This window comes from Cervus elaphus, chromosome 15 (genome assembly GCF_910594005.1).
Source record: "Cervus elaphus chromosome 15, mCerEla1.1, whole genome shotgun sequence".
In the NCBI taxonomy this organism is placed as follows: Eukaryota; Metazoa; Chordata; class Mammalia; order Artiodactyla; family Cervidae; genus Cervus; species Cervus elaphus.
The window spans coordinates 11,890,353-11,917,066 of NC_057829.1; the positions used below are offsets into that span (position 1 = coordinate 11,890,353).

Sequence of the window (26,714 nt, forward strand, 5' to 3'; positions counted from 1 at the left end):
GGAATCAAAGCAGGGTCTCCTGCATTGCAGACAGATTCTTTACCAATTGAGCTCTCAGGGAAGACCAATAATGACTTAAAATGACCCCAATTTTATGACAAACATTAATATACATATCCAAGAAACTCAGGAAATTTCAAGTGGGATAAACTCAAGGAGATTTATACCTAGATACATCATAGTCAAACTGTAGAAAGCCAACCACAAACAGCATCTGGAGGGCAGCAAGAAAAAATGTATCATCACATACAAAAAGGTCACTGCAATAAGATCAGCAGCTGATTCCCCACTGAACATCACTGAGGCCAGAAAACAGTGGGACAGCATATTGAAAATGTTAAAAGAAAAATGTAGTCAACCAAGAACTCTATATCCAATAAACCTATCTTTCAAAAGTAAAGAAAAAATGAAAATATTCCCAAATAACCAAAACTAAGAACACTCTTCACTCAGAATAGCCCTATGAGAAGTACTAAAAGAAGTCCTGCAGGCTAAAATGAAAAGGCCCTATGCTTGAATCCATATGGAGAAATAATTGCACTGGAAAAGGTACCTATATACTTATAAAAGACAGAATAAATGCATTTTATACCTCGTTTCTTCTCCTTCTCCTTTTTTTCTTGCTGCCCTCAAGATGCTTTTTTTCTTCCCCTTGATTTTTAAAACAATTTCTAAATCAATAGTCATAACTATATTGAGGGATTTATAATACATAAAGATATAACTCCTATGATAATAAACAATAAAGGAGAGAGAAGGGTTGGAGCCATATTGGAGCAAAGTCTACTAATGCAAGTAAGCTAGTGTCAGTCCAAATTGACTTGTAATTGTAGTCCCAATGACAACCACTGAGAATTAACTAAAAACCATATAGTGAAGGAATGTATGACAGAATTAAAATGATATCTAGAAAATAACATAAAGGAAGTTAATGATGGAATAGAGAAACAAAGGCAGAAAATATATAGAAGACAAATGGCAAAATGGAAGGTGCAAATCCTGACATTAGCAATGACAATAATATAAATGGAATAAACATTTAAATCAAAAGCTGAAATTAACAGAATGGAATAAAAAATTATTAAACTCTATGTTCTCTATAAGAGGCACTTTTATATCTAAACCCACAGATAGCTTAAGAGTAAAATGGTGGAAATGTACACAACATGCAAACAGTAATTAAAAGGGAACTGAAGTGGTTATACTAGTACCAGGCAAAATACACTTTAGATTAAAAATTATTGCTAGTGACAAGGGAAGATATCTTATAACGATAAAAGTGTCCACTTATCAGAAAGATATATGATTATATGCATAAATGTACCTAGTAACAAAATCCCCCCAAATACATGAAGCAAAAACTGAAAATAAAAGGGAGGCATAGCTAACTAGATAATAACACACAGGTTGTGTGTGTGTGTGTGTGTGTGTGTGTGTGTGTCCCTCAGTCATGTCTGAGGGACATGGATCCTCTGTCTATGGGGTTTTTCTGGCAAGAATATTGGAGTGGGTTGCCATTTCCTTCTCAAGGGGATCTTCCTAACCCAGGGACTGAGTCCACATCTCCAGTGTCTCTTGCATTGGCAGGAAGATTCTTTACCACTGAGCCACCTAGGGAGCCCAAAAGGGAGACATAAACAATTGAAAAATAATAACTGGAGACATCAATACTCCACTTCCAATGTGAATAGAATAACTAAACAGAAGGTCCACAAGAAAATAGAAGATTTGAACAACAGTATAAACTAACTAGACCTAACAGACATCTATTGTACACTCCATATAACAGCAGGATGCAAATTCTCAGTTACATGTGGAAGATTCTCCAGAATAGACCATATGCTAGGCCATAAAACAAGCCTAAATAAATTTAAAGGGATTGAAGTTTTACAAAGTATTATCTCCAACCACATAGAACTAAAGTAGTTCTTCAATAGGGCTTCCCAGGTGGCCCTGGGAAGAACCAGTGGTAAAGAACTAGTGGTAAAGGACACGTCTGCAAATGCAAGAGACGTAAGAAATGTGGGTTCACTCCCTGGGTTGGGAAGATCCCACGGAGGAGGGCATGGCAACCCACTCTGGTATTCTTGTTTGGAGAATCCCACGCACAGAGGAGCCTGGCAGGCCACAGTCCCTAGGGTCACAAAGAGTTGGACACAACTGAGGTGACTTAGGGTGCATGCACGCAGTTCCTCAATAACAGAAGAACATTTAAGAAATTCACAAATATGTGCAATAAACAACACATCCCTAAATAGCCAATGGATCAAAGTAGAATACACAAGATCAATTAAAAATATTTTGAGATTACTGAAAATAAAACCACAATATACCAACACTAATGAAATATAGCTAAAGCAGTATTTAGAATGAAGTTTACAGCTTTAAACATCTATAGTAAAAAAGGATTTCAAATAACTAGCTTAACCTTATAACTTAAGAAACTAGTAAATGGAGAGCAAACTCAAACAACAAGAGAAAGAAGTAAATAATAAAGGTTAGAGTGGAAATAAATGAAATAGACAATAGAAAACCAAGATAATATCAGTATTTTAATATTGATATCAAACTTTTTCAAACCAAAAATTGGAAAAGAAGAACAAAATTAATAAAACTTATTTCAACTAACCAAGAAAAGTAGCAAAAAGTATCAAATTATTAAAATCAAGAATGAATGAGGGAATGTTACTACTGACTTTATAGAAGTAAAACATAAGTACAAGAAATACAATGTACAAAGAAAAGAAAGTGAAGTTGCTCAGTCGTGTCTGAATCTTTGCAACCCTATGGACTGTAGCCTACCAGACTCCTCTGTCCATGGAATTTTCCAGGCAAGAGTACTGAGTGGGTTGCCATTTCCCTCTCCAACAATGTACTACTATATGCTAATATATTTAATAACAGATAAGATAAATGGTTGACAGAAAATATACTGACTCAAAAAGAAATGGTAAATATGAATAGACTCAAAAAACAAGAAGACAAACTGAATTAGTAAGTTTTAAACTTTCCACAGAGAAAAGCCCATGGCCAGATAGCTTCAACTGGTGAACTCTATCAAATATGTAAAGAACAATTAATGCCAATTCTTCATAAACTTCCCCCCAAAATAAGAGGAGAGAATACATCCCAACTTGTTTTATAAAACTAGTATTACCTTGATGTCAGAGCCACACAGATGCATTACAAGAAAACAACACAATTACATTCTTCATGAATATAGACATGAAAATCCTTAACAAAACACTAACAAACTGAATCCAGCATATATATATAGGATTATGCATCAAGAACAAGGGGGATTTGTTTTAAAAATGCAAATTTAGTGTAATATCTAAAAACCAATCAATATAATACACCTTATTAATAAAATAAATGACAAGACTTTGACCTATGATTACTTCAATAGATGTAGAAAATACTTGACACAATCCAATATCTTCTTATGATAATGACACTCCACATACTAAGAAAAGAAGGGAACCTCTTTAACATATGAAAGAACATCGCTGAAAATTCCACAGCTAATATATTTTGGAGAAGGAAATGGCAACCCACTTCAATATTCTTGTCTGGAGAACCACATGGACATTATGAAAAGACAAAAAGATGTGACGCTGGAAGGTGAGCCTCCCAGGTCTGGGGGTGTCCAGTTGCTACTGGGGAAGGGCAGAGGACATTACCAAAACCTCCAACAACAATGAAGTGGCTGGGCTAAAACAGGAACAACATTCAGCCATGGATGTATCTGGTGGTGCAAGCAAAGTCCAATGCTGTAAAGAAGTATATTGCATAGGAACCTGCAATGTTAGTTCCATCAGTTCTGTTCAGTCACTCAGTCGTGTCTGACTCTTTGTGACCCCATGGACTGCAGAATGCCAGGCCTCCCTGTCTATCATCAACTCCCAGAGCTTGCTCAAACTGATGACCATAGAGTCGGTGATGCTATCCAACCATTTCATCCTTTGTTGCCCCCTTTTCTTCCTGCCTTCAATCTTTCCCAGCATCAGGGTCTTTTCCAATGAGTCAGTTCTTTGCTTCAGGTGGCCAAAGTATTGGGGCTAGTAAGTTCATTGAATCAAGGTAAATTGGACATAGTCAAGCAGGAGATGGAAAGATTAAACATCAACATCTTAGGAACCAGTGAACTAAAATAGATGGGGATGGGAGAATTTAATAAATATCCCTTAGAAGAAATGGAGTAGCCCTCATAGTCAACAAAAGAATCCAAAATGTAGTACTTGTGTGCAACCTCAAAAACGACAGAAAGATCTTGGTTACTTTCCAAAGCAAACCATTCAACATCACAGCAATCCAAGTCTATGCTCCAACCACCGATCCCAAAGAAGCTGAAGCTGACCAATTCTACAACAGCTTCTACAACTAACACCAAAAAAGATATCCTTTTCATCATAGGGAATTGGAATGCAAAAGTAGGAAGTCAGGAGATACCTGTAGTAACAGAAAAGTTTGACTTTGGAGTACAAAATGAAGCAAAGCAAAGGCCAACAGAGTTTTGTCAAGAGAAAGCACTGGTCATAGCAAACATCATTTTCCAACAACCCAAAAGAAGACTCCACATGTGGACGTCACCAGATGGTCAATACTGAAATTAGATTGATTATGTTCTTTGCAGCCAAAGATGGAGAAGACTCTATACAGTCAGCAAAAACAAGACCAGGAGCTGACTGTGGCTCAGATCATCAGCTCGTTATTGCAAAATTCAGGCTTAAATTGAAGAAAGTAGGGAAAACCACTAGACCATTCAGCTATTACCTAAATAAAATTTCTTATGATTATACAGTGGAGGTGATGAATAGATTCAAGGGATTAGATCTGGTAGACAAAGTGCCTGAAAGACTATGGATGGAAGTATGTGACATTGTACAGGAGGCAGTGACCAGAGCCATCCAAAAGAAATGCAATAAGGCAAATTGGGTGTCTGAGGAGGTTTTACAAATAGCTGAGGAAAGAAGAGAAGCAAAAGACAAGGGAGAAAGGGAAAGATATATCCAACTGAATGCAGAGTTTCAAAGAATAAGGAGAGATAAGAAGGCCTGCTTAAATGAACAATGCAAAGAAATAGAGGAAAACAATGGAATGTGAAAGACTGGAGATCTCATCAAGAAAAGTGGATTTATCAAGGGAACATTTCATGCAAGGATAGGCACGATGACGATCAGAAATGGTAAAGATCCTAATAGAAGCAGAAGAGATTAAGAATAGGCAGCAAGAACACAAAACAAAAAAGGTCTTAATGACCCAGATAGCCACAATGGTGTGATCACTCACCTAGACAGGGACATCCTGATGTGTGACCTCAAGTGGGCCTTAGGAAGCATTACTATGAACAAAGCTAGTGGGGATGACAGAATTCCAGTTGAGCTGTTTAAAATTCTAAAAGATGATGCTGTTAAAGTGCTTGCACTCAATATGTCAGCAAATTTGGAAAATTCAGCAGTGGCCACAGGACTGGAAAAGGTCAGTTTTCATTCCAATCCCAAAGAAGGGCAATCCCAAAGAATGCTCAAACTACTGTACAGTTGTGCTCATTTCACATGCTAGCAAGGTAATGCTCAAAAAGTCCTCCAAGCCAGGCTTCAGCAGTAAATGAATTGAGAACTTCCAGATGGACAAGCTGGGTTTAGAAAAGGCAGTGGAACCAAAGATCAAATTGCCAACATTTGTTGGATCATGGAGAAAGCAAGGGATTTCTAGAAAAACATCTACTTCTTCTTCATTGACTATTCTAAAGCCTTTGACTGTGTGGATCATAATTAACTGGAAAATTCTTAGAGAGATGGGAGTACCAGACCACCTTATCTGTCTTATGAGAAAACTATATGTGAGTCAAGAAGAAACAGTTAGAACTGGACATAGAACCACAGACTAGTTCAAAATTGGGAAAGGAGTACATCAAGGCTGTATATTGTCACCATTTATTTAACTTATTTGCAGAGTACATCATGTGAAATGCCAGGCTAGATGAGTCACAAGATGGAATCAAGATTTCTGGGAGAAATATCAACAACCTCAGCTATGCAGATGATACCACTCTAATGACAGAAAGTGAAGAGGAATAAAAGAGCCTCTCAATGAGAGTGAAAGAAGAGAGTGAAAAAGCTGGCTTGAAATTCACATTCAAAAGCAAAGATCATGGCATTCAGTCCCATCACTTCATGGCAAATGGAAGGGAAAAAAGTGGAAATGGTGACAGATTTTATTTTCTTGGGCTCCAAAATTACTGTGGATGGTCACTGCAGCCATGAAATTAAAAGATGCTTGCTCCTTGGCAGAAAAGTTATGACCAACTTAGACAGCATTTTAAAAAGCAGAGACATCATTTTGCCAACAAAAGTCCATATAGTCAAAGCTATAATTTTTCCAGTAGTCATGTATGGATGTGAGAGTTGGACCATAAAGAAGGCTGAGTACTGAGAATTGATGCTTTTGAACAGTTGTGTTGGAGAAGACTCTTGAGAGTCCCTTGGACTGCAAGGAGATCAAACCAGTCAATCCTAAAGGAAGTCAACCCTGAATATTTATTGGAAGGATTGATGCCGAATCTCCAATACTTTGGACACCCTGATGCGAAGAGGGGACTCATTGGAAAAGAACCTGATGCTGGGAAAGACTGAAGGCAAAAGGAGGGTGGCAGAGAATGAGATGGTTAAATAGCATAATTGAGTCAATGGACATGAATTTGATCAAGCTCTGGGAGATACTGGAAGACAGAGGAAATTGGTGTGCTACAGTTCATGGGGTTGCAGAGAGTCATACTCAATGTAGAGACTGAACAACAGCAGTATTATGTTTAAAGACTGAATGCTTTCCCCCTAGCATTAGGAACAAACTAGGGTGTTCACTCTTGCACATCTATTCAACACTAGACAGGAGGTTTCAACCAAGACAGTAAGGCAAGAAAAAAGAAATAAAGCACATCCAGATCAGATACAAAGTAAAACTATGTTTGCAGTTGACACCACCTCTTATGGAGAAGGTCTTAGGGAATCCATAAGAAAACTGTCAGAGTGAATAAATGATTAAAGCTGTATATCTGCAACATTGCAAGATAGAAAAATAAATATCAATTGTATTTCTATACACTTGCAATGAATAATCCAAAAATAAAATTTAGAAAATAATTTCATGTACAGTAGAATAAAAAAAATAAAATTCTTAGGAATAAAAATATAAGACTTGTGTACTGAAAACTATAAAAACATTGAAATAAATTAAAGAAATACATTGAAATACATTGAATACATTGAAATACATTGAAATACAAAATACATTGAAAGATTCCCTAGGTTCGTGGATAACAGGATTTAACATTGTGCAGGTCACAATTGTCCTAATTGATCCACAGATTCAATGTAATCCTTATCAAAATTACACCAGCTTTTTGTGAAAATTGACAAGTTGATCCAAAAGTTTATATAGAAATGCTAGGGACCCAGAAGAGCCAAAATAATCTTGGGGAAAAAAAGAAAACCAAAGTTGGAGACCTCACATTTCCTGATTCCAAAATTTACTGTAGAGCTTTAGTAATCAAGACAGTATGGTAATAGCATAAGGAAAATATATATATATCAATACAAAAAGAATAGTGTGCCCAGAAATAAACCCTTACATTTATAATCAGTTGAATTTCTGCAAGGGTACCAAGATAATTGAGGGAAAGAATAGACTTCTCAACAAACAATGTTGGACAACTGGGTATCCACAAATAAAATAATAAAGTTGGACTCCCACCACACACCATACCCCAAAATTAACTCAAAATGATCATGGACATAAATGTAAGAGCTAAAATCACAAAACTCTGGAAAGAAACTATAATGAATTTTTGCAACCTATGGTTAAGCAACGGCTTCTTAGATACGACACCAAAAGCACAAGCAACAACTGTTGCTGCTAAGTCGCTTCAGTCGCATTGGACTCTGTGCGACCCCATAGATGCAGCCCACCAGGCTCCCCTGTCCCTGGGATTCTCCAGGCAAGAACACTGGGGTTGGGTGGCATTGTCTTCTCCGACAAGCAACAAAGGAATTAGAAAAACTGGACTTCACCAAAATTAAGATCTTTTGTGCTGCAAATGATACTATCAAGAGAGGGAAAAAAAATCAACCCACACAATGGGAGAAATATTAGCAAATTAATCTGATAAGGGAATTGTATCCAAAATTTATGAAGAACTCTTACAACTCAAGCATATAATAATGACAAATAGCCCAATTACAATTAGGCAAAGGATTTGAATATACATTTCTCCAAAGAAGATATACAAATAGCCAAAGGTCACATGAAGACATGTTCACCATCACTGATCATCAGGGAAATGCAAATAAAAATCCCCGTGAGATACCACCTTACACTCACTAGGATGACTACAGTCAAAAAACAAACACTAACAAGTATTGGCAATTGGAGAAACTGAAACCCTCATACAGAGCTTAATGGGAGTGTAAAGTCAAGCAGCCATTTTGGAAAACACTTTGGCAGATCCTCAAAATGTTAAATCACATGATCCAGCCTTCTACTCTTAGGTATACATGCAAGAGAAATGAAGTCCACATGGCACGTGTACATGAACATTCATAGCAATATTATTTATCATAGCCCAAAAGTGGAAACAGCCCATACATCTGTCAGTTGATAAATGGATAAACAAAAGGCAGTATATCCATGTAATGGAATATATTGTTTCTCAGTAAAATGAATAAAGAACTGATATATGGATGTATCTCGAAAACATTATGCTAAGTGAAAGAAACCAGACACAAAGAATTGCTTTATGTCCATTTATAAGACAAGCCCAGGAGAGGCAAATTTAGACACAGAAGTAGAATACTTACCTTGGACTGAGATTGGGGACTGGGGGGGTGACTGCTAATGGGTACAGGATTTCTTTTGAGATAATGAAAACATTCTAAAATTAGATTATGCTGATGGTTGCACAATTTCTATATGTTGTTGAATATAACAACAACCTTGAATTGTACATTTTCGAATGGTTAGATTTTATGGTACATGAATTAATCTCAAAAAGGCTATTTTTAAAACTAATTGGAATTCAGACTAATCCAGATTTTTCTTCTTCCATGTGCATTGTATCCTCTTGTGGGAGAAGAAAACCTATTCATCCTTTGGCACACACTTTGAAACCACACTGTACTTCAGTTCAGTTCAGTTCAGTTCAGTTGCTCAGTCATGTCCGACTCTTTGTGACCCTATAGATTGCAGCACACCAGGCCTCCCTGTCCATCACCAACTCCCAGAGATTGCTCAAACTCATGCCCATTGAGACAGTGGTGCCATTCAACCATCTCATCCTCTGTCATCCCCTTCTCCTCCTGCCTTCAATCTTTCCCAGCATCAAGGTCTTTTCCAATGAGTCAGTTCTATGCATCATGTGGCCAAAGTATTGGAGCTTCAATATCAGTCCCTCCAATGAATATTCAGGACTGACTTCCTTTAGGATTGACTGGTTTGATCTCCTAGCAATCCAAGGAACTCTAAAGAGTCTTCTCCAACACCATAGTTCAAAAGCATCAATTCTTTGGCATTCAACTTTCTTTATAGTCCAACTCTCACATCCATACATGACTACTGGAGAAACCATAGCTTTGATGAGATGGACCTTTGTTGGCAAAGTAATGTCTCTTCTGTTTAAAATGCTGTCTAGGTTGGTCATAACTTTTCTTCCAAGGAGTAAGTGTCTTTTAATTTCATGACTGCACTCATAATCTGCAGTGATTCTGTACAGAAAGGAGTACGTCAAGGCTGTATATTGTCACCCTGCTTATTAATTTATATGCAGAGTACATCATGAGAAATGCTGGACTGGATGAAGCACAAGCTGGAACAAAGATTGCTGGGAGAAATATCAGTAACCTCAGATACGCAGATGACACCACACTTACAGCAGAAAGTGAAGAACTAAAAAGCCTCTTGATGAAAGTGAAAGAGGAGAGTGAAAAAGTTGGCTTAAAACTCAATACTGTACTTGCTACTGGAGAATTGAGCGGACAGTGGTTCTAGGGCCCACTATGAGGACCAGTAGACAAAATCTTACCTTTTTCCTGGTGGTTCTTACACTAGCACTTCTTTTTTTCCTCTCTATTGTTGTTGTTGTTCGGTCACTAAGTCGGGTCTGACTCTTTTTGACTCCATGATTTGCAGCACACCAGGCTTCCCTGTCCTTGTTTATCTCCCAGAGTTTGCTCAAACTCATGCCCGTTGAGTCAGTGATGCCATCCAAATACCTCACCCTCTGTTTACCCCTTCTCCTCCTAGCATCAGGGTCTTTTCCAATGAGTTCACTCTTGAAGTCCAAGGGACTCAAGAATGTTCTCCAGCACAATTGGAGAGCATCAGTTCTTCAGTGCTCGGCCTTCTCTATGGTCCAGCTGTCCCATCTGTACGTGACTGCTGGAAAAACCATAGCTTTGACTATATGGACATTTGTCAGCAAAGTCATGTCTCTGCTTTTTTTTTTCTTTCACGACCCCATGGACTGTAGCCCACCAGGCTCCTCAGTCCATGGAATTTCCCAGGCAAGAATACTGGAGTGGGTTGCCATTTCCTTCTCCATGTCTCTGCTTTTTAATACACTGTCTAGGTTTGTCATAGCTTTCCTTCCAAGGAGTATCTCTCTTATTTCAAACACATAATAACTCTATTAATTCTCATTAAGTATTTCCAAGTGTAAGTCCTGCTGGGCTTGCTTTAGTGAAAAGAGCTGATTCATTTATAATTAGCAGCACTCATTTGAAGTAAGTATTTTTCCTGCATCCTTTAAAACCTGACTGAAACGAGCCTTCCAGAAAAAAAGATCTATGTTAAAACCTTCCTGAGCAGGCAATCTTAATTGTAGTCATTTCTTTATTCCTCATACCATTGATGTTCATATGCATACCATACTCACTATTAATTCATATTTACTGACAGGGTTCAAATCCTACACACGCACACACACACACAAATCAGTGATAACAAATTGTTACAGTGTCCTACCCAATGGACTATAATTCTTTTGGTTTTAATGCAGCAAAACTTTGTGCTCCAAATCTTTCAACATAATAAGATTGCTTTGTTTCCCATATTTATTAATTATAAAAAAAATTCCAATACATTGACATAAATCTAATTTCTCAATCTCATTCATTCTTTATATGTGATAATCTACTGCTTGAAGCACAAAAGGGCACTGTGCTCTTTCTACTGAAAGATAGGAGTTCCATGACCTTCTGAGTGTAAGTGGGCTTGTGATGCTTTGCTTAGTTGGCTGTGATGGAAGTGATGCTGTGGCATTTCCAAGGCCAGTCTTAAAAGGCCTGGTGCTTTCCATAATTCGTCCTCTGGGACCCTCGCTCTTGGTGCTCTGGGCACTGTGAAGATCCCACGCTTCACAGAGGGACCACGTGGATATGCTCTGACCAACAAGCCCAGTCCAGCTCAGCCTATGGTTCACCCCAGGCCAAGCACCTGCCTTGTGAGTTGTTGGAGGATTCCAGCCCCTCTCAGCTGAGGCCCAGACAAGATGAATCAGAGACAAGCCAGCTCCGCCCTGGCCTGTCCAAATTCCTGGACCACAAAACTCTTGATGAGAATAAAAATGTTGCAGTCCTTCAGACCACTAAGTTTCAGGGTGTTTTGTTCTTTGCAGCGAAAGACAGCTGAGGGTCCTTGGAAGGGACCTCTCCTGTTGAACATTCCTCAGACGGTGCTGCGGAAGTTAGTGGGTTAGTGATTCTCCCCTAGTACCCTCAAGACCTGTTTAGGGACTTCCCTGGTGGTCCTGGTTAGGACTCTGTGCTTTCACTGCAGGGGGCACAGTTTCCATCCCTGATCAGGAGAACTAAGATTTGGTGCACATTTGGTGCAACCAAAAAAAAAAAAAAGACCCATTTCAAGAAACTGCCTTTGTTTGAATTTGGGTCCATTTGCCACAAGAAAAGAATCGGGGTTCCTCCTGAAGTGTTTTGTAATTGGATATCACTTACAATTTGCTAAGCATTTTTAATAATTTAGGAACGTCTGTCCAATTTTTTCCAACTACATTTTAAATGCCTGTCTCCTTTGTTCCCTAATCTTTCAGTAAATGAAGCATCCCATGAGGGCTCAGCAAGTGCAATCTGAATGACTTTTGGATTGCCTGAGGGTGACTGGCCCTGGGGCTTTGGATGGTTGGTTGGGTTTCTGCGCCTGCTGTTTATAACTAGGGGGATGGGCTGGTATAAGAAAAGGGGAGGAGAGGCTGCACAGGCTGGTAAGCAGGAGGCCTAGGCTTCACTGAGGCTTCCAGCGCTTGATGCTTCTGGGATCTCTTGTCAAGTACCAGCTTCTGGGAGTCTCCAAGAAATGGGAATAATAATTCATTCCTGGGTTGTTCTGCAGTTCAAATGAATTGATAGAGGTAAGAAGGCTTTTCAAATTGAAATCATTTTGCAAATAAAAGTAGAGAATTATTATTATCTGCTGTATGCATTTGCATAAATTACATTCTTCTCTAGGCTTCCATGAAATGGGGTTAATGATAGTTATTACCTCTTGCCAGGATTACTGCCATACCCTCCTAACTGGTCTTCCTATATCTATTTTTGGGCTCTTAAAAGCTGTTCTTCATAAGCAGCTGGGCCATTTTTTTAATATGCAAATTAGACCATGTGCTTCTTCTGTTTAAAATTCTCCAGTGGCTTCATGGAAGGGGTAGTCCCTTAGTTGTGCCTGACTCTTTGTGACCCCATGGACTCTAGCCACCAGGCTCCTCTGTCTATGAAATTCTCCAGGCAAGAATACTGGAGTGGGTTGCCATTCCCTTCTCCAGGATATCTTTCTGACTCAGGGATCAAACTCGGGTCTCCTGCATTGCAGGCAGATTCTTTATCATCTGATCCACCACGGAAGCTTTTCATATTGCACAGCGGCTTCATATTGTACTTAAAATCAAATATAAATCCCACATCAGAGTCTACAAGGCCCTGCATCATCTGGTCCCCCCCCACCCCCACTGCTCTGACCTGGTGGCTTGCCCTCTGCTCTGAAACTCCCGTGCTCTTCTCTGGGCTTCTGAAGCTCCCCAGCACCCTCAAAGTCCCAGGACATTTGTACATGCTCCCCTCTTACATGGCTCATGGTCTGGTCCCAGCCCTTAGAAGAGGCTTTCCCTGACCATTCCTCCAAAAGTAGCCCTCACTTCTTTCTTACTCACATTACCCTGTTTTGATGTGTTCAGAGCACTAATCACTATCTGAAATGTCATTGTTTAAAGTTTCTTTGGTTGCTTTCTTCCACCCCTAAAATGTGAGTGTCATGAGAGTAGGGCTGGGACTGCTTAGTCAGGCATAGTGTCTGGCACACAGTAGGCCCTTGATAAAGCACTATTGATGAGGGAACAAGTAAACAGTTGAACATTTCAGAGTGCACTCCACCTGCCCCACCGTGGAATAGAAAGTTTACTTCTGGTCAACACTGCAGAGGAAAGCCTCCAGGAAAGGAAGGAGTGATGGGAGTGATGCACGGGATACCTACATAGGAATTAGACGTGGGGTTAGGGTCAGGGTCAGAAAAGACCCTGATGCTGGGAAAGGTTGAAGGCAGGAAGAGAAGGGGATGACAGAGGGTGAGATGTGGGATGACAATACCAACTCCATGGACATGAGTTTGAGCAAACTCTGGGAGATGGTGAAAGACAGGGAAGCCTGGCGTGCAGCAGTCCGTGGGTCACAGAGTCAGTCAGACACCACTGAGCGACTGAACAACCACAGGGTGAGGATTAAGCCTAGGGATGGCCTGAGAACTCATTCCTGAACTTTGTGGCAGGACCACTCTTGTCGGCTGCAATTACCCTTATCAGTGAGGACAGCATCAAGCACAAGCTTTTCAGCAGCACAGGAGTTGTTTGGGTCCTTAGTGGCAATGTCTAAATTCATGAGAACCTGTGAGGGGACAGGAGCTGACTTCAAGTTCTGGCTTCTGCTCAAGAGCAGGACTTCTTGTTCTAGCACAGTCAGTTCCAGGGTCTTTTCTCCCAAGATTTTCCCATGACATTTTTCACAATGTGGATGAGGCCCTTCTCCTTAGATAGGACCTAGTCAGAACAAGTAGAAAATGGAAGCAGAGCTTATCCATGAAGGCCCTGGAAGAGGGCTGTGTCCCAAGTACTCACACCCACAAGTAACTTCTCACATGAGCATCTAAAGGTAATAAAAGTGCTCCAAAGCACATGGCCCAGATCATGGGAAATGCTTCTTCAAGTTCATCCAAGGACCCCGTGACCTTTTTGGAGACCCTGCAGAATTGTCCTCAATCCACAAAGGGTGGAGGGGTACCAGCATGTTCTGTTAGAGATAAACTGCATCCACCTCTGCTCACGTCCTTTTTGCCCAAATTCCATCCAGTGGTCCATACCTAGGCACAAGGGAGGCTGTGACATGTGGTCATTTATGCGGGCAGCAGTGAGCCCTGCTCAGGCTGAAGAGAAGAGGCAGTGATTAGGGAAGGACAGTTTACAGTTCCCGTCATGCACCCAGGCAGGGGCTGGCCAGTTTGGCAACCCCAGAGTCTGAGGTTCCTACACATGCTCACACGTACAGAGGAGGCTTCCATAGGACTTAAGAAAGTAGAGGTAAAGAAGGGTGGCTTTTAGAAAACTGGAGATGATCAAGGTTTTTTTCTGGTGAAATTTCTCAAAATTACATACTGTTCTTAGATATATTTTTCCTAGCATGAAAATTTCATTTCTTGCTATAATCCAGCATATTCACAGATCAAAATCTTTTAAAATTTTATCCTTTTTGGATTGAACTCTTGTGTTTTGGAGTTTAGTCCAGAGGCAATTTTTTTAAAGATGGAAAGTTTGAACAATCTCCATCTGGAAGTTTCTAGAGCAGAGAAATAAAAATCTCTCTTACATCACATATTTTGAGGTTTCTTAAAGTTTGGTTAACTCAGGAGTCAATGTGCTGTTATGAATGTTGGGGGCATAAAATGGGCATGAGAATCTGTGGTCCTTTGTATGCAAACCATTACTACTAGGAGTTTCTGAACATAACCCTCATCATCCTAAGATGTTTCTGGGCAGCCTTTCAAACAGAACATCTTGCTCTTTCATTTCAAACATGGGCGAGTAACACAAAGTGCCAGGAACATATATCTGCATGACAAGCCCAGTACAGTCCTGTTGCTGGTGTGAAAACAATCGTCACTTCACTTGGGTTTTCTGCCTTGTCCTCTGGGCCCCGGTTTCTGACACTGCAATGAGGTGAGAAATAACTAGTTGGCCCCTCATAAGCATCAGCTGCTCTTAGGACCAGACAGTGCTAGGTTTTCTCCTTCATAGTTTGGAGTAGGAATTACTACACTGGAAGCTGTCAGACTGCCCTGGGCTGGCCTCTCAGTTCCCTCTGGTTGGTTTGGGAAAAATGTGAGGCAGTGTCACCTGAAACAGCTTGACTTGAATGTTTCAGATCATTTCCAATTCTAAAGTTAAGAGAGTGAAGAGGGTCAGAGAAGTGAGCCTAGGAAATGATGTCTGCTGACCGCTGTGAAGAGGGGAAGGGAGCATGGGGGGATGAAGGTTGGGGGATGTGCAAGTGAGCATGCATCATCCTGCAGGGAACTGTGCGCAGACAGACAGAGTGCCCCACGGCTCGTGTGGACAGACACACACCCAGATGAGAAGACGGAAGCCCAGGGGAGCCACAAGTCTTGATTTCTTCCTCCATAAAAGTTAAAGTCAGGGGGTGTGGGGGGCTCCCACACTAGTCTGTAACACTGTGGACATTTTCTGAAATCCCCCCAAATCAAGGACGTATTTATCAATTCGGCACAGATTCATCTGTTGGCAAAATCTGACCTGAACAAACATGGTGGCAAAAGAAACACGAGGTTATACATATTCTTTATTTATCTCTTTAGTTCAAATATGTACCTGTATTAAGATATCAATCCATGGACACATTATCTGTTTAACTTCAGAAATGTGAATGTGTTTGATTAAGCTGCCATCTCAGACCCACTAGGTGTGTTCGGTGACACTGATAAAATTGAAGGAATTCGAAGTCCAGACACGTCTGACCCCAGGGGTGTGGGTACAATGGGGATACTTCTCAACCTGCCCTTTGGGTCTGTGGTCTGGGCCACCAGCCGCGAGGGTGACCATGGTGACCACGATGTGTCTGTCCCCTGTGCAGAGGGTAGCCTTTCCCAGGCCCCCTGTGGTGACCGTATTAATCCCCTGAGGCCGCCGTGACAAAGGGCCACGGGCGAGGAGGCTCAAACAGCAGCATTTTTATCATCTCACGGTCTGGAGGCCAGAAGTCTGAGATGGAGGCATCTGTCGTCAGGTTAGATTCTCCTGACGCCTCTCGTGTTGGCTTGTCAGAGGCCATCTTACCCCTGAGCCATCTTATCACACAGCCGTCCTGTGTGTCTCTGTCTTAACTTTTTTTTCTTACTTGAACCCCAGTCGTATCAGACCAGAACTTACCCTAATGGCCTCATTAGCCCCAATCACCTCTTTAAAAGCTCTGTCTCCAAACACTGTCAGGTTCTGAGGAGCTAGGGGTCAGAGTTTCAACATGTGAATATGGGGGAATACAACCCACCCCACAAGTCACCATATAGGCCATTTCAGCAGCTGGTGCCCTTCTCCTGGCTCTACACTGACATCTGTGACTTTCTATGAATTATACCTGAAAACACACCTGCATCCAGGCCAGGCCTGGGTTACAATGGAGACAGGTGTGCCTGGCTTGCCTGCCTGCCTCCCCTCCTACCGTGGGTCTGATTTGCCTGTGGAAGTCTGGATTCTCACATCAAGAACCGATTCTCATGAAGAGAAGTTGTAATAAATAATTAGAAGTACATCTGTTGACTCTGAAACTTTAGCACAGGCCCCCACTGGGCCGGTGTGAAATGGGATGCCAATAATCCCACCCCACAGGGTGTCTCCCTTTGTCTCTCCTGCCTCGGGTGCAGGGGTGGAGGAGGAGAGTCTGAGTCCCTGGTGCCCGGCTGCCTGCGGGAGGCCACTCGCTCTGTGCCGAAGCTCAATGACTGCACAGCTGGGGAGGGATGGCCCAGCGGAGACAGTGTCACTCCCTGGCCAGACCATCCGTCTCGGCTTATTGTCCCCTGGGGCATGGCAGGGCCTCCCTAATTTCTGTGATCACTGAGTCAGGGGAGGAGGCTGTCAGCCAGCCAGGATGCACAAACCTCCTGTGGCCCTGGGCCCGGGTCACACGCTGGAGGAGACACTCTGGCTGCACCATTGTTAATCAGGACAAACACCCAGGTGGGGGGCCCTGGAGGGGTCTTCTCACCTCCAGCGTGGGCTCCACAGCAACCCCACAGCAGACGTGGGCCTTCCTCAGGCCTCTGCTGTCTCAGGCAGGAGCCATGACTTATGGGTCATTTTGCCATCTGTCTAGAGTTTGTCACAGAGCCTGCTTTGCCACAGCGATGCAGAGAATGAGCTGGCTTGTCAGTCGATGGACACGCTTCCCTCCTCCAGTACCAGTCCTCCCGGCCCACGTGTCAGCAGATATTCCATGAGATAGACCCACCCCCGCTCCAGGCGCTTGACAATAGCCTGGGAACGCCTGCTGCAGGGACCATAGCCAAGGATTGTAGTGACCCTCAGTCATGAGCACAAGGATGATTTCCCTCATCAGGGTTTCACAGGCCCTAAAACAGTGTCACGGAGGCAGACCGGGAAAGCCGTGGCTGTGCTAGTCACATATAGCTTTTTCTTTCAAAGTTTTGGACCCAAGGGTTGCTTTAAGGGATTAGTGAGTTGGCAGCCCTGAGATCATCAGCATCCTCACAGTTCTCACTGAGGCAGGAGACTAGGAAGGCCTGGGGGAGGCCAGGAACCCTTGCTCCCGCCCTGAGACAGCCTGTGACGGCTTCCTGTCCACAGCTGTTTTTCTTTGCATAACGGTTGAGAAAGGTCTGGCTCACGGAATGATTTTGATATAATTCACATTGCAACCTCAGGAGGCTTTCATCAAAGTCATTCAGATCAGGGGTAAGTAAGCTGTTTCCTGTAAAGGGTCAAGCAGTAAATATTTTTGGCTTTGTGGATGTTGTGGTATCTTCCCCATCTCCCCAAAGAAGCCACAGGTCATAGTAAACAATTCAGTCAGAGTGTGTTCCAATACAGCTTAATTTACGGACACAGAAAAATTTGTTTCAGATAATTTTCACAAGGCACAAAATATTCTTCCTTTTATTTTTTTTTAATCATTTAAAAATGGGAAATCACTCGTAGCTAACAGGCCATACAAAACCAGGTAGTGAATTGCATCTGGCGTGCAGTTTGCTAACCGTTGATAAAGATGCTCAAGAGTAATAGGAGAATATTTTCATTCCAAGTTTGAACCACTAACCAAAAAAAACCTCTACATGACTGTTTCATTAACTAGTAAATATACAAGCTAAAGGAAATGAATGTTTTTTCATTTCTTACAAAAATATTGTCATAATATATCTTTGAAACATTTTGACATCAATGTCATTTAAAAAACAAAATCTTAGATATTTCAATGCCCATCTCTGCAAGATAGTGAAACAAAGTTTTAAATCAGTTAACTTTATTTAATTTTGCAGGTTGGGTTCAAACTTTTCTTTTTTTCATTGTCAACAATTCTACTACAGTTGTAATCATCATAATGTTGTAACCCTCACAACCCAAATCAAATCTGTTCTGTTCATTAAGAGTATCAGCAGAACATGGGATCAACCATGTTGTATCTGGCAGTGTTTAGCTGGGTAGAGTTTCTACATCAGTGAAAAAATATGTATTATTTATATAGTTGACCCTTGAACAATGCAAGGTTTGGGGTCCCTACCCTCCAGACATTTGAAAATCTCTGTATAACTTACAGTCAGCCCGCAGCATCCATGGTTCCATGTGTGTATTCAACTAACTGTGGATTGTTTTGTATTATAGAACTTACCACTGAAAAAAAGGTAAGGTGGACCAGTGTAGTTAAAACCTGTGCAGTTCAAGGGTCAGTTGTACACATACACACACACGCACACACACATATATAACATACAGTAATTTTGTGTCTCATTTAAATATTCCTACCAGAATTAGATCTTCTCTAGAGACAGATCTGAAACTTCATTATGGAAAAGCAAGTTCTTACATACCATTACAAATAGTTCTTAGTAAAGGTGACAGTTTCTCTTTTTTTAATTTTTATTTTACATTTGGAGTACAGTTGATTTACAATGTTGTGTTAGTTTCAGGGGTACAGCATAGTGATTCAGTTATACATACACATATATGAATATTCTTTTCCAAATTCTTTTTTCCGTTTAGGTATTACAGAATATTGAGCAGAGTTCCCTGTGCTATGTAGTAGGTCCTTGTTAGTTATCTGCTTTTAAATATAGCAGTGTGTACATGTCAATTCCAAACTCCCAATTTATCCCTTCCCCCAGCCTTTCCCCTTTGGTAACCATAAATTTGTTTTCTAAATCTGTGAGTCTGTTTCTGTTTTGTAAATAAGTTCATTTACATAATATTTTTTAGATTCTGCATATAAGCATTATCATACGAAATTTGTTTTTCTCTACCTGACTTACTTCACTTATTATGATAATCTCTTTCATATTGCTTAAAATGGCGTTACTTTATTCCTTTTATAACTGAGTAATATTCTGTTGTATATATAATATATACATCTTCTTTATTTACCCCTCTGTTGATGGACATTTAGGTGGTGTCCATGTCTTGGCTATTGCCAACAGCATTACAACGAACATTGGGGTACATATATCCTTTTAAACCGTGGTTTTCTCCAGATATAAAAGCAGACAATTTCTATAGCGTTATTCAGTTGGAAAGATCCTACCGTCATGCTCATCTATGCAACTTACCATATTCCGTCAAATCACAGACGTCTGGACTGTAAGCTGACAACATAATCTTTAGCACCACTAAGGACAAACACCACCAGACAAAGATTCAATGCTTTCTTACAATTACACCTTACAATTTAATTTCATAATTGTCAGAAATTTTCTTTTAAACATATTTTAAAATTTAAAAGCCACATAACCTTCTTTCAAAAAATAAAAACTATACATAGAATAAAATTGGTTCAGATGTTTATAAAGCTTCACAAAGTTAGATCCAGCAGAACATCTTCTGAGCTCACCAAGTGAGGATGATGCAGCTCCAAAAAGCACACCCTGTCTTGCGCCCAGGGTGTCCCTCCTGCCTCCAACCTGGGCTTCGTTGCAAGGGCGGCAATGTCAGAGTCCGGCCAGCAGGGACCAGCATGCAATCCTGATGTGTGAGCCCATTTCACAGACCTTAACTGTGAGGAACATGCACCCAGAGCCAACAAAGCACACACGGCATTTGGCTCCTCCTCCTGGGGCCCAGCTGTGGCTGTGGACGGTGCCGCCTTTCTCCTGGCTTACTTGATAGTGCATGTAATCACTAGACTTTGGCATGTGAGAACGTGTCAGGTCTCACACAAGTCTTGCTCACCTACGTCAATGCATTTTGCAAAAATAAGTAAGATGAAGAAACCTAGAGCTTGGGCACCCTGACCCAGAGAACCCCAGGGGGCCCCTGCTCTCAGACATTGAACTGAGCCCTTAAGTTCTGGAAAAGCTCTCTGGGTCTGTGTCTGGACTCTGTTGCCAGAGGGTGGCATTTCCCAAAGCCCACTCAGTTTATACAATTTATGTCGTGACCCCAAATAAGAAAGGGTTTCCTCCCACATTTTACAACTTCTGTTTCCTGTGTGTAAAAAGCAGAGGTCACATTTTTGCTTACTCCTACATGTGTATTTTGTGTTCTCATTTCATTTTTCTTTTTTACATTTTTTTGGGTAGCATTTAATTTGCACTGAAATCAGATGAAAATTCTATTTTCATGTTTACTCTGTTTTATTTTCAAAAGTACTTTAATTTGGCAGAGGCAGCACAAGTACACAGAGGGTGTGAGAGAGTGTCTACCACAGCCAAGCGCTGAGCTGGGGCAACGGGAAATTATGACATTGCACCTAAACTTGGATGGTCTCTTCATACCCCTTTGCCTTTCCATCCTGCAGCATTGTCAGAGTTGAATGATGTCATTTTACTGTCAAGCATCAAGCTTTATTTCTCCTTTGTCCCACCACGTAACTTTCAGGGTCTTAATTTCCAGACCAGGCATTGGGCCCACAGTGGTGAAAATGCTGAGTCCTAACCACTGGATGGTCAGAGAATTCCACCCCACTGACTCTTTTTTTTACATTTTTAAAATTTATTTTCATAAAGCTCTTTAAAAAATTTTATTTTGTAAAAAAAAAAAAAATTCATTTTTAAGTAGTCAAGTTCCAGTTTTGGAGTCATTGTTCCACTCTGCCTGGGGGAAGAAAGCATTTATAAACATAAAAGTAGACTCAAAATCATGCAAAACTTATAAACCACAAAACCCACAGTTATGTCTTGACAAGATCACACGCCAAGCAGACACAGTTGACGACAGTGATCAGTCATAGTAGCCAACACTGCCTGGGCCCTACCACCAGCCAGCATTCAGGAGCTGCCTCTCAGCTGTGTTGCTGCTACTGCTACTGCTAAGTCACTTCAGTCCTGTCCGACTCTGTGCGACCCCATCCCTGGGATTCTCCAGGCAAGAACACTGGAGTGGGTTGCCATTTCCTTCTCCAATGCATAAAAGTGAAAAGTGAAAGTGAAGTCACTCAGCCATGTCTGACTCTTCGCAACCCCATGGACTGCAGCCTACCAGGCTCTTCTGTCCATGGGATTTTCCAGGCGAGAGTACTGGAGTGGGGTGCCATTGCCTTTCCGGCTGTGTTGCTGAGGTAGGTACAATTAGCGCCAATTTTACAGATGAAGAAACGGAGGCCCATGGAGGGAAACTGAGGTCCCGGAGATAGAACAACAGCACTGACTGGGACTCCCCAGGGATCTGGACCTGGCATTGCAGGGACCGCCTTGACCAGTGGCCACACACAGAGATACAGACGTCTAAACATCACTCATGGGAAGGAAGAATAAATAAGTGCAGAGAGGGTGAGAGAGGCTTTACTTAGAGGCTGGTACAGAGACAGTCTGGTGAATATGTATCATTTTGTATAGTTCAGCCCAACTGGGTATGTGTGACTTCATAATTAAAATACATATAGAATATATACATATATATGCATATTCATGTGTGTGTGTTTACTGGCTCTGCACATTTAAATCTTTAAAATTTTCTGGTCACATAAAATCTGTTTGTTGAGTGCATGACCACTGGCTATTACTCTCTATATTTTTATTGTCTGGTTGAAATATTTTTAAAATATTCCATAATTTGAAAGAAAAAAAAGAAAGCAAATCAAATGTTTGCAGAACCCCTGAAACTTCACAAGGGCTGAGGTCACACTCCCAGAAGCCTGGGCTTTGAGGGACAAGTGTGCGCACTAAGTCACTTCAGTCGTGTCCGAGTCTTTGCGACCCTAAGAACTATAGCCCGCCAGGCTCCTCTGTCCATGGGATTCTCCAGGCAAGAATACTGGAGTGGGTTGCCATGCCCTCCTCCAGGGGATCTTCCTGACCAGGGATCAAACCTGTGTCTCTTATGTCTCCTGCATTGGCTTCTTTACCACTAGTGCCCCCTGGGAAGTCCTGAGGAACCAACAGGGCTGCCCAAATGGTTTGACCTCAAAGTGATGCAAAGCTTCCAGAGGCTGTCTGAGTAGCCTTCTCATCCCTCCCTGCCTCTTAGAGGTTCCGTCCACAGTCTCAGCATCTCTCCTCACTCTCTCTGGGCAGCACCCTCACCTGTGCTGTTCATTTTCTCACCTGTTCCTCATTCTGCAGTGGTCCTGGGTGCTCCAAGTCCACCCAATAGCAGACACTCATCTGTCAGTGAGCAGAGCAACCAATGCAATAGCTGATCCAGCCTTGGGGGCTCCTTTTGATTCTGCCCAGGCATCTTGACCCACCCCCAACCACAGACCTTAGCCAAGCTTGTTTTCTACCCATGATCAGGAAGCCATGCAGAGGAGGCTCAGGGTCCTCGCCTTTGATTGAGAACTTGCGCCCAGCCTGACTGCTCTTCATGGAGAAGGTGGGCTGGGAGGAGGAGAGTGAGATGCCTGGACCAAACCAACGATGGTGCAAGACTTTGGGCCCACATCGATGTGCCAGGAGGCGCTTCAGTAAAAGCTCCCTGGGGGGCCAGAGTAGGGTAGGGAGACACATGCACAGCAAGAGGAGGGTGGTTGCAGGATAGGGCTGTCAAAGTGGGCTGGGCCCAGGCCACTCGAGGCCCTGGGGCACCAGAAGTGGGAGGGAGGAACAAGAGATCGGGGAAGGAGGCTGGGCAGAGAGAGAGCAGCTTTCTGTGCCAGCAGGCTGGCAACGGTTTGCTCCAGGCGGCCCAGACTCTATACCTAAAGCACAAGGCATTTCCGCATAATCTTATGTGATCCTTTCAATGATGCATAAATGCAGGGAGATGGGAAGTGGTTCCTGTCCTCACTTTACAAGTGAGTGTACTGAGGTCCAGAGAAGCTAAGGTACTTGGTCAAATATCTACACAGGTAAAGAGGTTAGGAGAATGGAAAATGGAAATTTTGTTTCTCTCTAAGACCCTAGAAACCCTCATCCTCTAGGTTTCAAACAACATTTGTGTGGGATTGATTCCTTCAGCACATCCTTTTTTGCCTGATGAGAAAACTTTTTGACTCGGGTCACGCACAGCATTGACACAGGGACAAACTAACCCAGAATTTGAGATGATCCTCAGAACAGATATTCAGAGTTGGCTCTGGGTGTTGGACTGCTGGGGATGTCAGCCTGGTCCATCACGTCTGTGGCTGTAATTATGGAAAGTGGCTGAGTTATGGTCTGTGGCTTCCAAGTGAAAGGTTATATACATCCCTGGGGAGGAGGCCAATGAAAAGCAGGAGTGAGCTGGGGCTGAAATGTTGCTGCCCCCATGGACTCCTTGGCCTCTCCATTCCCTGGGAGCCCCACCTGGGGAGCCCTGGACTTGAGCACTCACCCCAAGGGGCTGTCAGAGCCTGGTCCGTGCGTGGATGAACACAAGCACCTTCCAGGCTTTCCTTGGCCTCCTGCTCATTCACCATATGGTTCTCCCTCTCTGGAGCTGCCTGTCAACAGGAAGGTGCTGGGGGCCTGCAGCATCTAGTTTGGGAGTAAGAAGCCCACTCTCTCTGAGCTGGGCCTGGATGATGTGAGCGGAACCCAGGGACCTGCCCCACCACTCACTCCAGGGTCCAGAGAAGTCTTGGCATTTGCATCAAGAAGAACTTACAAAGAATCAGGCCATATTTAAAGGGCAGCAACTGAACTGGTTCAGGTGGGGTTGATGGTGGCGGTCTTTTGCTTCCACGTTGGGGAAGCCCTTGAGATGGTATAAGAGGCTGGAGGAGAAACCAGGCCAATTCCACACAGCATTCAAAGTGGATCTGATCCTACAGCCTCCGAAGGGGAGGAGTACATAGACCCCAGGAAGGGGAAGAATCTCAGAATGGCTGGGATCAGTCATGCCTTGAAAATTCTGCTGGTCTTAGAGCCCAGGAGCACTTGGAGGGTTCTCTATGGGATCCTAGTCCATGTGACCGTCCTTCAGTGGAAAAGCTGAACAGCAGAATCAGATTTGACTTCCTTGCTGCCTGGTGGCCTTTGGAGCATCACTGAGCGGCTCTGCTACAAGAGGTAAGCCTGAGGACCCTGTCTTCTACCTTCACTGCAGGGCCTCCCTCCCCCACCCCCTGCCCACCTGCAGACAGAAGTCTCAGCAGAGCCTTTCAGGGCTCATGCGGTGGGCAGGAGGTGCCCAGTGGGCATCCATGCCACTAGCAGGAAGGCTGAGGGTAAGGCTGGCAAAGCTCGAAGCATCACAGAGTCCAGTCCTGGGAGCATCAGGGATCCTTCAAAAATGTCCCAGGTTTCCTTTGACCATCCCCTTCCTTATGGTGAATTTGTCATCTCTACCCACAGCCACATCCTCACTGCCTACACCCTCCCAAATTTACCTTCCCAGATTTGAATTTCATGTGGAAAATGTAACATTTTAAGACTTCAGGCATTGTTCTTCTTTATGCCTCATAGTATTGTAGGAGGATTCCCCCCGGGATTCACAGAGATGCTTCCATGATCCATAAATCTCTATGATTTGTTTGTGAATAGCATCTACCATTCAGTTCTTAGAAACCTCTCTGCACCTTTTGTTAGTTTCCTACCCAACCCTTTCTGTTTTCATACACGGAGTTGAAGTTTTCAAGGACTATTCCACTCACACTCTGAACCCCCCTTTCCTGTTTATCTTAAGTAGGATTTAGACAGTGTATGGCTCAGTGTGGGGTTGGGGCAGGGAGAAGGAAGAAATGGGAGCAGGAAGGGGAGGAAAGAATCTTCTGGAAGGAAAATGCCAACAGCACAAGAAAGCAGGATGAATGTGCCACAGGCCTCTTCCTCAAGGTCTAGGGTCTGTGACAGATGAGGCCAAGGCAAGCCTTCACCCTGCAGGAAGCTGGGGCAGGTGGCTTCATCCCCTGTGTTTAGAGGACCTCCCTTTGCAGCCCGTGAGCTGCTAGCTTTCACCTCCATATGCTGTCAAGAAAACTTTTTAAAAATGCAATTGATCTTTTAATCCCATGGTGAATAATTGCCAGGGATCTCAAAAACTAGTGTCTACCTCTTATAAACATTTAATAAAGCCCAAAGAAATAAACCTTCCTCTTCAGAAGTTGTCTGCTTGATCCTGGCCAGCCCATCAGGTCCCCTTTCCACATGCAGGACTCCTGGGTGAGTCACTGGGACTCAGCAAGAATAACAGAGACCTGAGGAAGTAATGGTTCCCAATGGTTTGCTTGCCTTGTGCATGAGACTTTGCTCAAGTCCTAACCAGGTTCTGGGTGACCTCAAAGGCCCCCTCTTCCAGGATGTCTTCCTTCCTTGGTTCTCCACATTAGAATTCCTGACTCCCTCTGAAAGATTCCCATAGACCTTAGTTTCTACTTTTAAAAAATTATCTCTTCCTCTTTCTGACTGCTGTCTTTCTTTCCCAACTGCTTGAGGGCCTGGCTAGAAGTTTGCATAGAGCAGACCCAGTACATGTTTGTCATATCAATAAATCTACTTCTAATGTCTTCAGTATCATAAGCATCTGAAGTGGGCATTAGAAGTGGGTTAACTCCCTCCAGCTACTGAGGAGAGCTCAGCATGTGGGTCCCCTTTCCACCTCCCTGCCCTGAGCCTTTGACCTTCCTGTGTCCCTGAAGAAGGGATGCAGAGCCCTGGGCTTTGAAGGGCCCCACTCTTGGTTTGATGCTCTGATGTCACCACCTTGAAACCCTTAACATGTTTTGAACAAAGGACCAACATTTTCATTTTGTGTTTCTGTCTACAAATTAAGTAGACCATCCTGATTTCTCCATTTACAAATGAGCATGGACTGACTTCCTTAATTTTACTCATAATAGGACAGGACACATTCCATCCTAGGAGGCGTCATAAGAGAGGTTGTTAGGTTGTGTGTGTGCTCACTCACTCAGCTGTGTGACCCCATGATTACATGGAGGTAGACAGTTTTTGAGATCCCTAGCACTCACCATGGGTTTAAAAGTTCTTTGTAACCCCACGGACAGTAGCCTGCCAGGTTCCTCTGTCCATGGAATTTTCCAGGTAAGAATACTGGAGTGTGTTGCTATTTC

At 42.6% G+C, this 26,714-nt stretch overlaps 1 pseudogene; it reads left to right on the forward strand.

Annotated features, from left to right (window-relative positions):
• Positions 1–15,446, forward strand: part of LOC122709201 — a 32,927-nt pseudogene extending 17,481 nt beyond the window's left edge.
• The last annotated feature ends 11,268 nt before the right edge of the window (positions 15,447–26,714 follow it).